Genomic DNA, 12,973 nt, shown 5'->3' on the forward strand with positions numbered 1-12,973 from the left:
TATTGTAAGACAGATAACTCATCTGTTCTGTATCTGTAGACACTGAAATCATTTGACAAAAGACCTATTTGATATTGAGTAGAAGTGTCTTCATCATTTGAAGTGGAAAAGCTACAAACAACATGGGTTTGTTTTCAGCCTGTATGCAGAATTAATGTTAAATTCAATTAATTAATGGTTCATTCCAACAAACCTGTTTACTTTTACTGCAAATTAAAAGCAACCATTTACAACTATGCCACCAAGGATAAACAGCATGATCCTTTAAACAGCAACTAGTTTAGGACATTCCTCTTGCAAACAACTTGTTCTGGAAATCCTCATACCAAGACAACAGCCTCCGCAAAAGCATGGACATGAAGAGTGCTCACTTCTGTAAAACAGTCTATCTATTATTGACAGAGTGAAACTGACAGACAGCTGACAGAATAGCAAGAAACCATTCAAAAAGAATGACATAATTAGACAATAATGTGCTCTCGCATTATATCACAATTCTGGAAAAAAAACAGACAAGTTATTACCAACGAAAAGCACAATTTAAAAATGTGAGAAATCATTATTCCACTCATATTCTGAGTAGAGAAACTGTGATACATTCATGTCATTCACATCAATATGAAAAAGGGTAAACAGAGCCTGTGACATTGCTTTGGCCTGACATATACTAGCAAATCGAGTCAGAAAATTTCCAGTTGCCTTCAAAGCCTGAAGAACAAAGAACACACTATAAGCCATAAGATCCCAGACATTCCATTCATCATCATGGAATAACAAAGCAGATATTTGTAACTCAAAACACATTGGGGTGAGGCTTTAAGCACTTATATACTGTAGTATGATGGTGTGAATGATGGTCAGATTTCTAGGGTGTGTATGTTTCTTCTATCTTCATGTAAGTTAACCCTACCAGAAACATTTAAGCAGCAGAATTGGCAATTTTAGATATTCAATAATTATGCAAAATGTTTTAAGTGTTTATATCCAAAAGTGGCGGATAGTAAAAACAAAACATTTAACACAAATATTGACTCTGTGAACCTTGACTGCTTTGAATTCACTTCTAGGTTTACCATTTAAGCAGGTGGTTTTGCTTTCCTATGGTTTTAATAATATTTATTTACATTTACAGAACTTTTCCCTTACGATGCCCTAAACACACTTTTCAATGGCTGAGAGTGAGTTCTATAAATCAGCTATAGCTTTGGGGTTTGCAAGTTGTGCATAATATCAGTGACAAAATGTATGCTTGTGGCAACTCTGGCTTTGAAAGTTTTGATTGAAAGGGGAACTAAGCATTACGCTATCAGAAATCATCTCTTGGATTCCTACTTACTCAATTTTTTTTACTTGACATGTTTACAGTAATTTTTATACACAACTAATTTTTATATTATTAAATGGTTGGCTGCATACTGATGAGAATGGTATCCCAAGAGACTTAAGCATAGTATCAAAATAATTCAGCTTTCACTTGATATTTCACTTTTCTGTGTCATCTAATAAAAATAATAATAATTCCTTACGTTTATATAGCGCTTTTCTCAGTACTCAACGCACTATCCACACAGGGAGGAACTGGGAATCGAACCCACAATCTCCCACTTGCAAAGCAGCAGCACTACTGCTGCACCACCTGTGAGGGAGTTCATGTCCACAGAATTAAGCCCTGAATCTTGATGTTGGACGATGTACAGGGTATGTCTGGTATATGCTATATAGTAGGACCATATTTCTGCCCCTCCACTCAGAAATAAGTTACTTTTTTCCACTTTGGAATGTAATCTAGGAAGATGTCACAGATACTGTATAGACAGAGTATGCCTTTTGAATCTCATGTCTGTTGTTTTAGCAGTACACTTTAAGAATGGGCACAAAAGTCTATCTACGACTGACACAAAGCAGAGAAAAAAAGAGGTAAGCTCCTACTTTTTACAGAATTAATATACACAGACTGCCACTAAAAAACAATACAGTTAAAAACAAACATACTGACTGTGCATAGTTTTGCTACTTTCATTTAAAATATTCCTTATATTAATTCAAAGATTTCAATTAAAAGTTATTATGCAGCGACTTATGTAATTATTCATTACTTTAGTATTCTACCCACCTAGAGGAAATTCTGAATTCAAATTACTTTTGTCTTTGCTTAAGTGCTATGAAAAATTTAATAAAATAACAAAACTCCCAGTCCAATCCTTGTAGACATGATAAAGATCTCCATGTGATTTATAATTTTACATCTTCGTTAGAAACCAGTTAATCAGAAGGTTAAACTAAACCACTACATCAAGAAGACTGATGAATCAAGAATACCTTGTAGCACACTGAAAACTAATGTGTGAAAATCATGAAATCATTAAAAGTATTACATATCAGGTTTGTTCCTTATTATGATAATGACAGCACTTTTAATAGCGCTTCTTTAAATAGCACTTTTAACTGCACGTGTTCACACATTTAGATACATTTCTTAACAATGTTTTTAATTACACCATTAAATTGTAGTTAGAAACAACATTAAATAAAATGTGTGTGTGTGAAGTACGTAATTTTATACATTTAAATAGATTTTACATGATAGTTAATGTTAGATTTTAAGCATATTCTTGATAAACATGAAATAAAATCAGTATTGTACTCATAGTACTTTATTCATCCATCCATCCATTTTCCAACCTGCTGAATCTGAACACAGGGTCACGGGAGCCAATCCTAGCCAAAACAGGGCACAAGGCAGGAACCAATCCCGGGCAGGGTGCCAACCCACCGCAGGACACACACACAAACACCCACACACCAAGGCCAATTTAGAATCGCCAATCCACCTAACCAGCATGTCTTTGGACCGTGGGAGGAAACCGGAGCGCCCGGAGGAAACCCACACAGACACGGGGAGAACATGCAAACTCCACACAGGGAGGACCTGGGAAGCGAACCCAGGTTCCCAGGTCTCCCAATTATGAGGCAGCAGTGCTACCCACTGCGCCATCGTGCCACCCTAGTACTTTATTAAGCTTAGTAATTTATGTGCTTTTTCTATAGCCAGTTTTTCCTGGCTGTGGGTTATTATAGAAAACTTGCAGTAACCGCCATTATGGGAACTAGTCCTGGGCACAATACTGGTTCATTGAAGGGCACACCTGTGCCAGTGCTTGCTGTCAGTCACTAAATTAGTATATTGTAAAGGTGACAGTCAACATTACTGCATTTATTTTGACTTTGAGATCTTAACCAAAGGATAACATGTCAACTCCAAACAGAAGAACAACAAAGCTGGGGATCGTAACGAGGTACAAGGGGTGTGAGATGGCAATACTACCACTATACCAACATTTTTTTATTGCATTATTTATAATCAAATTTTTAGATTTTTTCAGGTGCTGATTCGTTTTGAACAAGTCAAATTTTTCACAACTCATGTAGTTGTGGTAATAAAGTATTAACTAATATATTGAATTTAAGTCAGTGCAGTTTAGGACTTCCTCCATTGATTAGCAGGTTTCTCTAACTCATAAGCTATAACCATTGCTCAGTTACTTGAAAGTTAATATGCTAAGTATGTTGAAGATTTAGCAGTCTACATGTGTAAGTAAACTAATGCTACAAAAGTTCAACAATAAGCAAGTACATTAATTTAAAACCCAAGGGAAAGTAATGAAATTCAGCAAGACCCCCGTCTCAAACTCAGGTCTCCAGCCTTATTTAGTGTTTCACCAACACACAGTCACCTGAATCTGATTACTTAAAGAAAAAATCATGCTGCTTAAGTGGCAACTAATGTTATATATCATACTGTATAGAAGATATCTTGGGCATTATAGATATCAGCTATATCTGTACTAGTTTTATTGAATAATAGCCCATGGTACATGTCAAAGACAGATAATATAATAATTTAAAAATCTTTGCCATCTCTAGCCCTACCTGCACCTTCGGTGCCTTTCCTTTGTATTCGTGTGTGTGTGTGTGTGAACTTCACTTCACCCCCACTCCCTTTCTTGAACATGTTCCATTCCTCTTAGATTTTCTTGTTGTTTTTGAAGCGTATTTCTTGCATCCTGTTTGGTTTTATACTTTCTGTCCTTGAAAGTGACTCATTCAACTTGTGCCTTTGCTATTCCTTGTTCGTCTCACACTTCCTCTTTTGCGTGTCACCAAAGCCAAACAGACCAATCAAATTACTCTGAGGGACTGATCACACAGACTTTAGTGTTTTATTTTACAGTAGATATATTACTAATAAGGTTATTAGCGTTAATTAACTGATGTTTATCATATGTTATGGTTCATGTATTTGTTCAAATTTTTCTTTTGACTCATAGAGTTTCCTGTGAATGTGTTTGTAATATTGTCATATTTTTGTACACAATGTATTGTCAAGAGAATGAATATTCTGCTTAGGCTGTGAGAACTACAATGGACAGAACACAGGAAAAAGATATGAAGGAAAAGTGAGAAATTTATAATGTATTTTATAGGTCTGGGAATCGGTTACAAAAAAATTAACTAATTAATCGCATAAATGCATGTAATTAAATATGATTAATCACATCTAACAGTAAAACGTAATTATAAAATGAATACATAAATCATGAAGTGAATATATACAGAATCACAAAATTAATGTAGAGTCAAAACAAACGAATTTTAAAAATTTAATGGAATATTTTAAATTTAAACAGTGACCTTAAACCTGAACTTTTAACAAAATACTACTTGAGCAAGTACAACCTGAATTTGAATGCATTCCTAATAGGCAAGCTGAAAAGAAGGCAACAAGAAAAAAAGGCTAATTTTTTTTGGTTTTTTTATCTTTTATTGAATTTATTACAAGCATGTAACGTTCCATACAATCAAGTCAAACTTAACAAAACTGAATTAAATTCAATCCCCACCCATGAGAAACAGAGGAAGGCCAACAGTCAGAGTAAAAATTAGAGTAGTAAAGAGGAAAATAAGTTCTTCTCCCAATTATAAATGTTTATACTAAAATATTACTGATTAGATCCTGCCAGGTTTTAAAAAAGTTTTGGACAGATCCTCTAAGTGAGAATTAGATTTTTTTCCAATTTATAGCATAAAACATCAGTTACCCACTGACTTAAATGAGGTGGGCTACTATTCTTCCAGTTGAGCAATTACAGTTTGTTTGTCCTTCTCCACTTTAAGCCCATCTGGGTGTACACCAAAATAGCTATTAATGGATTAGGTGTGATTGTGACAGCAAAGGTTAGACATTTAAAGGTTTTTGTCCAGAATGATGTTAATTTGGTGCATGCCCAAAACATGTGGCCTAGTGAGGCTGGAGCTTGATTGCAACATTTGCAGGCTGGATCCTGCCCTGGAAACATATTGGAGAATTTTAAATGAGACAGATGTGCTCAATAAGAGACTTTAAGCGAAACAATCGAATGCTTTGAACATATAGTGCTAGAATGAATTCTGTGCATGGCTGCCTTCCACCCCATTTCTGAAATATTGTGAGAGATTCTTTTCCCACTGTACTCTGGGATCTTTAAAAGGAAGGGACTTTAATATGGTTTTATATATTATAGAAATGATGTCAGAGTCTTCAAGACTGATCAATATTTCTTCTGGGATAGAAATAGCTGGGAGGTAAGGAAGATTGGGCAGATTTCATTTAGCAAAGTTTCTAATTTGGAGATAGTGAAAAAATTGTGTTGATGGGAAGCTAAATTTGGAGAGTAATTGTTCATAGGATGCAAAGATATTATTTATATACAAATGTCTAAATGATTGAATCCTATATGTTTTCCAAACATTAAAACCTGTTTTAAGATTTGAGAGGGTGGAAAACATGGTTATCATTTAGAGGTGCAACAGATAAAATATTCTTTAACTTGAAGTGATTCCTATATTGGTTCCATATTCTCAGTGAATAAAGGACAATTTGGTTGTTAGTACATTGAAGATAACTTGCATTTACTGGCGTACAAAGCAAAGAATATAAAGAAGTACTGCAGGATTTCATTTCTATTGCGGATCAAGCTAGTGTGTATTGATCTATTTGTGTCACTGTCCAGGTTTTTATAGCTGTATATTTGCTGCCCAGTTATAAAATTGAAAATTAGGTACAGCCATGCCACCTTTTGATTTAAGTCGTTGTAGGGTCATCCTTTGGATGCATGGATATTTCAAATTCCAAATAAATTATCTTAAAAAAAATTGTTAATGTATATGGGTCTGTTTTGATATAGAAACAGAAGCTTAGGGAGGATATTCATCTTGATACTGTTAATTCTCCCTGCTAAAGTAAGATGGAGGGTAGACCACCTATGCATGTCTTGATTAAGTTTTTCCAAGCAAGTTTTGTTGAAAAAAAAGCTTTATATTTATTTGTGATGTTTACCCCTATATATTTAAACTGATCTGTAATGATAAAAGAAAAGGTATGCAATCTAATGTTATTTGCTAGAGAATTCACTGGAAAAAGCACACTTTTGTTCAAATTAATTTTGAGTCCAGATATCTTTTGAAGCTTCTGGACTGGTATACAGTTGTTTGATCCATCCACATATGTTCAGGCCAAACCCATATTTATGCAATGTGGTGAATAAGTAGTCCCATTCCACCATATCAAATTCTTTTTCTCCATCCAGAGATAACAAGATCTCCAGAGTGTTAGACTTTATGGGTGAATATATTACATTAAATAGGCATCGAAGACAAATAGCCAAGTCGTGTACCTTTAATAAATCCGGTTTGGTCTTGTGATATTACCAAAGGGAGCACTTTCTCAATCCTTCTAGCTAGAACTTTAGAGAGTATCTTGTTATCATTATTCAGAAGTGAGATTGGTCTGTATGATGCAAATTGTAATAAGTCCTTATTTTTCTTAGGAAAAATGGTAATTAGTGCTTGGCAAAAATATGAGGTAGACTTTTAATGTTTCTGGCTTCTATGAATGTTGCTAATAAAAGGGGTGCTAATTTAATTGAATTTTTTTTTATAAACTTCAGCAGAGTGACCATCAGGACCTGGTGCTTTCCTGCTCTGAAGAGAGTTTATAGCATCAAGAAATTCTGAAACTGTCAGAGGTTTATCCTATTCCTCTGCACTGAGACTATCTAGATGTGATATCCATAATGTACCATAAAATGCTAGATTGTGTCTTGTATTCTTTAAACTGAGTAGAATATAAGGACTTATAATAGTCTCTAATATGTGCATTATATTTTTGTGGTCAATGATTTTATCTCCATCTGTGTTGGTGATTACTGATATTGAATTGCAAACTTACTGCTTGTGAATTTGTTGAGCTAAGATCTTATTACCCTTCTCTCCGTGTTCACAATAATGATGTTGTGATTTAAAAATGAGTTGTTCCGTTTCTTTTATTGTCAAGAGGTTGAGTTCTGATTGGAAAGCCTGTCTTTTCCTAAAGAAAGTGCCTCATTTGGAGACATGGCTTGTTATTGATCTATTCTGGTAATTTCACTGATTAACTCTGAGGCCTTCTTGGTTTCTTATTTATTTTTGTGGGAGACATATGAGATGATCTGTCTTCTTAAAAAAGCCTTCACAGTTTCCCAGAGTACTCCTGCGGAAACCTCTGAGAATGTATTTGTCTCTAAAAAAGAAAAATTAGCTTGGATATAAATTCTGTACAGTTTCTGTCAGCAGAGGATTAAGACATCAGCTACGAGATGAGTAGGTGGGGCATAGTGTTTTGAGCTCCATTATCAGAAGGACATGGATGGAAATAACAATAGTGTTGTATTTGCAAGATTTGATTGTGGGCAAGAAATTATCTATAAAGAAATAATCAATTCTTGAGTAGCAATGACATACTGGTGAGAAGAAAGAATATGCTCTTAAGTATGGATTTAGAAATCTGCATGGGACTGGTAAGTTATGATCAGTTAAAAACTATGTGATTATTTTTGCAGTATTAAATGTTATTGCCCCTGTAGATGAAGACCTATCCAGGTCTGAATTTAAAACACAATTAAAGTCATTTTAAGTTTATGTGTTCAAGTTAGAAATGGATGCAAAAACCTTTTGGACGAAGTCTCTATCATCCTCACTTTTCTGCCACTCATACTTATATATACTTTGTGGCAGACCGCTGGGGGTGGTACCCAGCTGGGACGCCTGGGAGGACCGAAGGAGGGCTTGCGCCTCCTCCAGACCACGAGGGGGCGACTGCCCTGGTTGTGTTGGGGGCCATGGGTGCAGGGCTTGGAAGCCCAGCCCTATAGGGGCCCATGGACACCGCCAGGGGGCGCCCCAGTGCCTAGAGAGCCCTGGACCTCAGCACTTCCACCACACCTGGAAGTGCTGAGGGGAAGAAGACTGGGGACACAGGGGAGTGTCCGCGGAGGAGTGTTGGGAAGCACCTGGAGCCCATCCGGGCTTGTATAAAAGGGGCCACCTCCCTCCATTTGATGACTGGAGTCGGGTGGAAGTTGGATGACGTCGGGAGGAAGGCAAGGAGGCGGCCCGAAGAGAGGAAAAGGCATTGTGTGGTGGCCAGGACTTTTGGGGTCTCTGGGGGTCGTGTGGCACAATTGTAAATAGTATAGGTGTAAATAAACATGTGTTGGGTGACATGAACGTGTCTGCCTGTCTGTGTCCGGGCCAAGCTCCACAATGGCATCCCAGATGGGACGGTCCACATGTTCCAAGGCGGGGAATTCCAGAAAAAAATAATTTTGTGGACGGCCCGGCGCAGCATAAATGATTGAAATGACTGTTGACTTTGAATGCACTACTGAAGACTGATTTAATTGAAAGAATAAGCATCTCTTAAATGGGCATACATTAAAACTTGTGTTAACTCAATAAGTACTATCCTCAATTGTTCATCACTATCAATGACTTGATATTTATACTCTACAGAAGTGTTTTTCAACTGGTGTGCCCCTGGGTATTGACCTGAGGGAGACACACTCCTCAGTGGTCGAGACCTGTCTGAGGAGGACGGGACTGCCTCGAGAAGCTGATATAAAAGCAGCTCTGTGATCGCTGTTTTTGAAGACACAGCACTTAGAGAGCACTTTAGCAGCCAGGAGACATCTGCCTGGTTGCATGTTTGCCCACTACTGACCCTAGGTCAGTGGAGTGCGGCAGAGAGAGGAATACATGTATGAGTAGGTAAAGGGATGAAGCAGCTGGAAAATGTATTGAAAGTGCTCACTGTATGCCGTGTCTGCAAACGGTAATCTCTGAATTGCTCTTTTTTCCACACTCCATCCTGCCCCTTGGTACAGTTTAGCACGTGTATAGATTTAATGCTTTTGTGGTTGGTAGAACTGTGCTGTGCCACCACAGAAAAACAGTTGGAAAGCACTGCTCTACTGTGGAAGAATAATTTTAGGGTATTACAGCATTCATCTTTAAGAAATACCATAAAGGGTTAGTAAATGTTGGAAATGAGATACAACAAAATGTACACTGAAATACAAGAATTGATTTAGGAAAAATACTGAGATGGTCAAGTAAATGGAGAATGCACCAGAAAAAAGGTTGATGTAATATACAAAATGTACTAAAGGATGACTAAGAGATGACTAAGAAATCAGCAGATGTCCTATAAACGAGTATGGACAGTTGTTATATGCACAGAAATTTCAAGGGTGGTGGCTCATCTCAAAAGGTTTAAGAATAACCAGAATATAATAGAATAGACTTTTATTTTATATAAATCATTTGGGTGTAAACCAAATAATCCAACCAGAGTAAAATGTATGCATTGATTGACACTGTATGTAAATTCAGCAGTTTATAAAATGAATCTCTATTCTTTGTTTTTCTAACCAGGCTGTAATAGACTGCTTCTGAAGAATACTCCCTCCAAGGCATTTTGCTGAGGAGTAATTAAAGATACAATGAACTGCTTTTCTCCTGCCTGATTACTGAATTGTCCTGTTAGAGGATGTTTCTTTTTTTAATAAGATCTTAAATTTCGTCCACACTACCTACACTGTTGCTCCTGGCACGTTAAAAAAGATTTCCCTAGCTACTGTCTCTCTTAAAAGCTGACACCATTCATTACTTGGATGGTTATGTTGCATTCTTTGCATAAATTAGCGAAGATACTGCAACTTGAATCATGGGTAGGGATAATCATTACACTTCTGTTTCGTACAATTTTGTTATTATGTTACGGCAGTTAGCTCTGTGATCTGGCTGGCAGACTGGCAAGTTAAATACAGAGTTACTAGAGACTTATTTTGGTTTTAGTGCCACTCAAAGATAACTTATTTAGTACTTATGTTATATGACATTGATGGCATCTTCTTACAGAAATATGAAATTAAAAAAGGAGAGCATAATTTTTACCTTTGCAAGTTTTCTCTAACATTGCACCAGGACTACCATAAACCCGCCTACCCATCCCCGTTCCTCCCACTCCCCTGCACCTATGTCAGTAGTTATAAATCGAAGAAAATGAACACCAGTGCTACATATTGATATATGGTATACCGTTTTGAACTGTGTAATATGAAACATTAAACCTTTAAATGAAAATTTTATTTCTTAAAATTTTTAAAGGTAGTATATAAATATGGTACTGGATGTATATTATTATTTTGTAATGTAAAAAAAAAAAAACATGAAAATGCCACACTAACCAAAGCACTGTCTGAGGTGTTTGCCTCACTGCTGGCCCTGAATGCAACAATATTTTTTAACACATTAAACAGGCCACATTAATTGCAAAAATGAATGCCTTAACATCCATCCATTTTCCAACCCGCTAAATCCGAACACAGGGTCACGGGGGTCTGCTGGAGCCAATCCCAGCCGACACAGTGCACAAGGCAGGAACCAATCCCTGGCAGGGTGCCAACCCACCACAGGACACACACACAAACACACCCACACACCAAGCACACACTAGGGCCAATTTAGAATCGCCAATCCACCTAACCTGCATGTCTTTGGACTGTGGGAGGAAACCCACGCAGCCACAGGGAGAACATGCAAACTCCATGCAGGGTCTCCTAACTACAAGGCAGCAGCGCTACCACTGCGCCACAGTGCCGCCCATGCCTTAACATTCATGGGCTTAATCTTTTACCTAGAAGGACAGATTAAGAAAGCAGGACTTAGTCTGTTTTTAGTGTATGCAGCAAGAGTCCTTTTAAAATCATGACCTACTGGTGCCATCTACCCATGGTTATTTACTGTATCGAGCCTGTTACTGATATTAATGAATAAAGGATCTTTCTGGAACCATCATGCAGGTGGGTCTTTTAGGATCCAAAAATGGTTCCCCTATGGCATCGCTCTGAAGAACTACTCTGGAACATTTATTTTTAAGAGTGTACAGTATGTGTGTTTCCTTTGTAGCCAAGGAACTCGCCAGCCGGAAGAGGAAAGATAACCTTAATCAATATCCTGTTTCCAGATACCTTTATAAAAACTCACCCACGGAAGTCATCCATGTCTGTTAAGACATCTCTGGATATCTACTCTGCTTTGAATCGCACCTAATCTTATCTACAGAGTAATAGAACACTACCACTTCCTTTTGTATAGTATGATTCTTTTACAGTATTCTTAAAGCATTCGTGAATGTGTAATGCTGGCATGTTTATATATATATATACACATATATATATATATATATATATTGTCACACAAATGAGACATACTCGGATAAAGGATTGGGGCAGCCACCTGTATAATCTGGTATCCTGGCTGCAAAGTCGTTTTTATCAAATAAACAGCACTGATGTGCATACATTTGAGTCCAAGACAAGACTGAGGAATTAGGAAAAAGGGCAGGGTTTTAAAGGGGAAGACAGGAAGTGAGGTCATAAGGATTAGGGTCGTGTTTGTTCTCCATTGGGTCGAGCCCGGACGTGACGTCAGAAGGGCCGGAGCCTGTAAGGTCTCCTTCCATTGGCTCGGTCCCGGAAATGATGTCACGAGAGCCAGGTGGAATCTCCCGGGAATGGTCTGCAGGCAAGAGAGAAAAAGAGTCAGTGCACTCTGCCACATCCCGGCATGTTTCAGAGCTGCCTCCCATGAGCACATGTGTGACATTATATATATAAATATTTATATATATATATATATATATATATATAGTATAATCTATATATAAGCAGCAGACAGAGTATTGCAGTTACTTATAGTTTCATATTTGTATCACAGTTACTTATAGTTTCACATTATTTTCATCTTTTCTGCATGAATTACCCAAGGGTTTTGCATAAATATGGTTCACTAATAGCTGTCAAAATTGAAACTGATTAGGCTACATGTTCAGGCAAACCTTCTGATTACTCTAGTTGAGAGTGACTCATGAATATTTAAAGCATGCTTTCCCATATTTATTAAAGATTTGAAAGCCAAAATCTTACCTAACCTCCATCAGCCTCTCTAGGCACATATACATTCTATTTTGAATATCTGAATGTTTTTGTACACTATAAAGAGTAATATGATAATATTTAAAGCTGCTGACACCTTTCACAGCTATTATATGAGAGGATACATTTGATCAATATTGTTTATTCAAATAACATCATTTGAAAGAAAACTGTCACTGGTCACTTTCATGCTTATCCAATGCATATGCAATTTTAAAACATTAACAATGAAATTTCTGAATATAAATACTTATATTTTATTGAACCAGATGCTTGCATTGCAATAAAAATAATGTATTAATTGTTCATATTATTGCAAAGATAAATAAACAAATGCCCTACAATGGACTCGTACCTTGTCCAGGGATGTTTCCTGCCATATACCCAGTGGTGCCAGGATAGAATTAAGCAGATTTTGTGAGTTATATTATTATTGCAAAAATGTGTTGTAAATAATAATAATAAAATAATAATGTATTATATTTATATAAAAGTTTTCCCATTACTCAAACCATTTTGCCAGATGGAACCACTTCAACCACCACCAATGTGTAGCACCCACCTGGATGATGTGACTGCAGCCAATATTGCGCCAGTACGCTCATCACACATTAACTGTG

Source organism: Erpetoichthys calabaricus, chromosome 11 (assembly GCF_900747795.2).
Source record: "Erpetoichthys calabaricus chromosome 11, fErpCal1.3, whole genome shotgun sequence".
Lineage (NCBI taxonomy): Eukaryota > Metazoa > Chordata > Cladistia > Polypteriformes > Polypteridae > Erpetoichthys > Erpetoichthys calabaricus.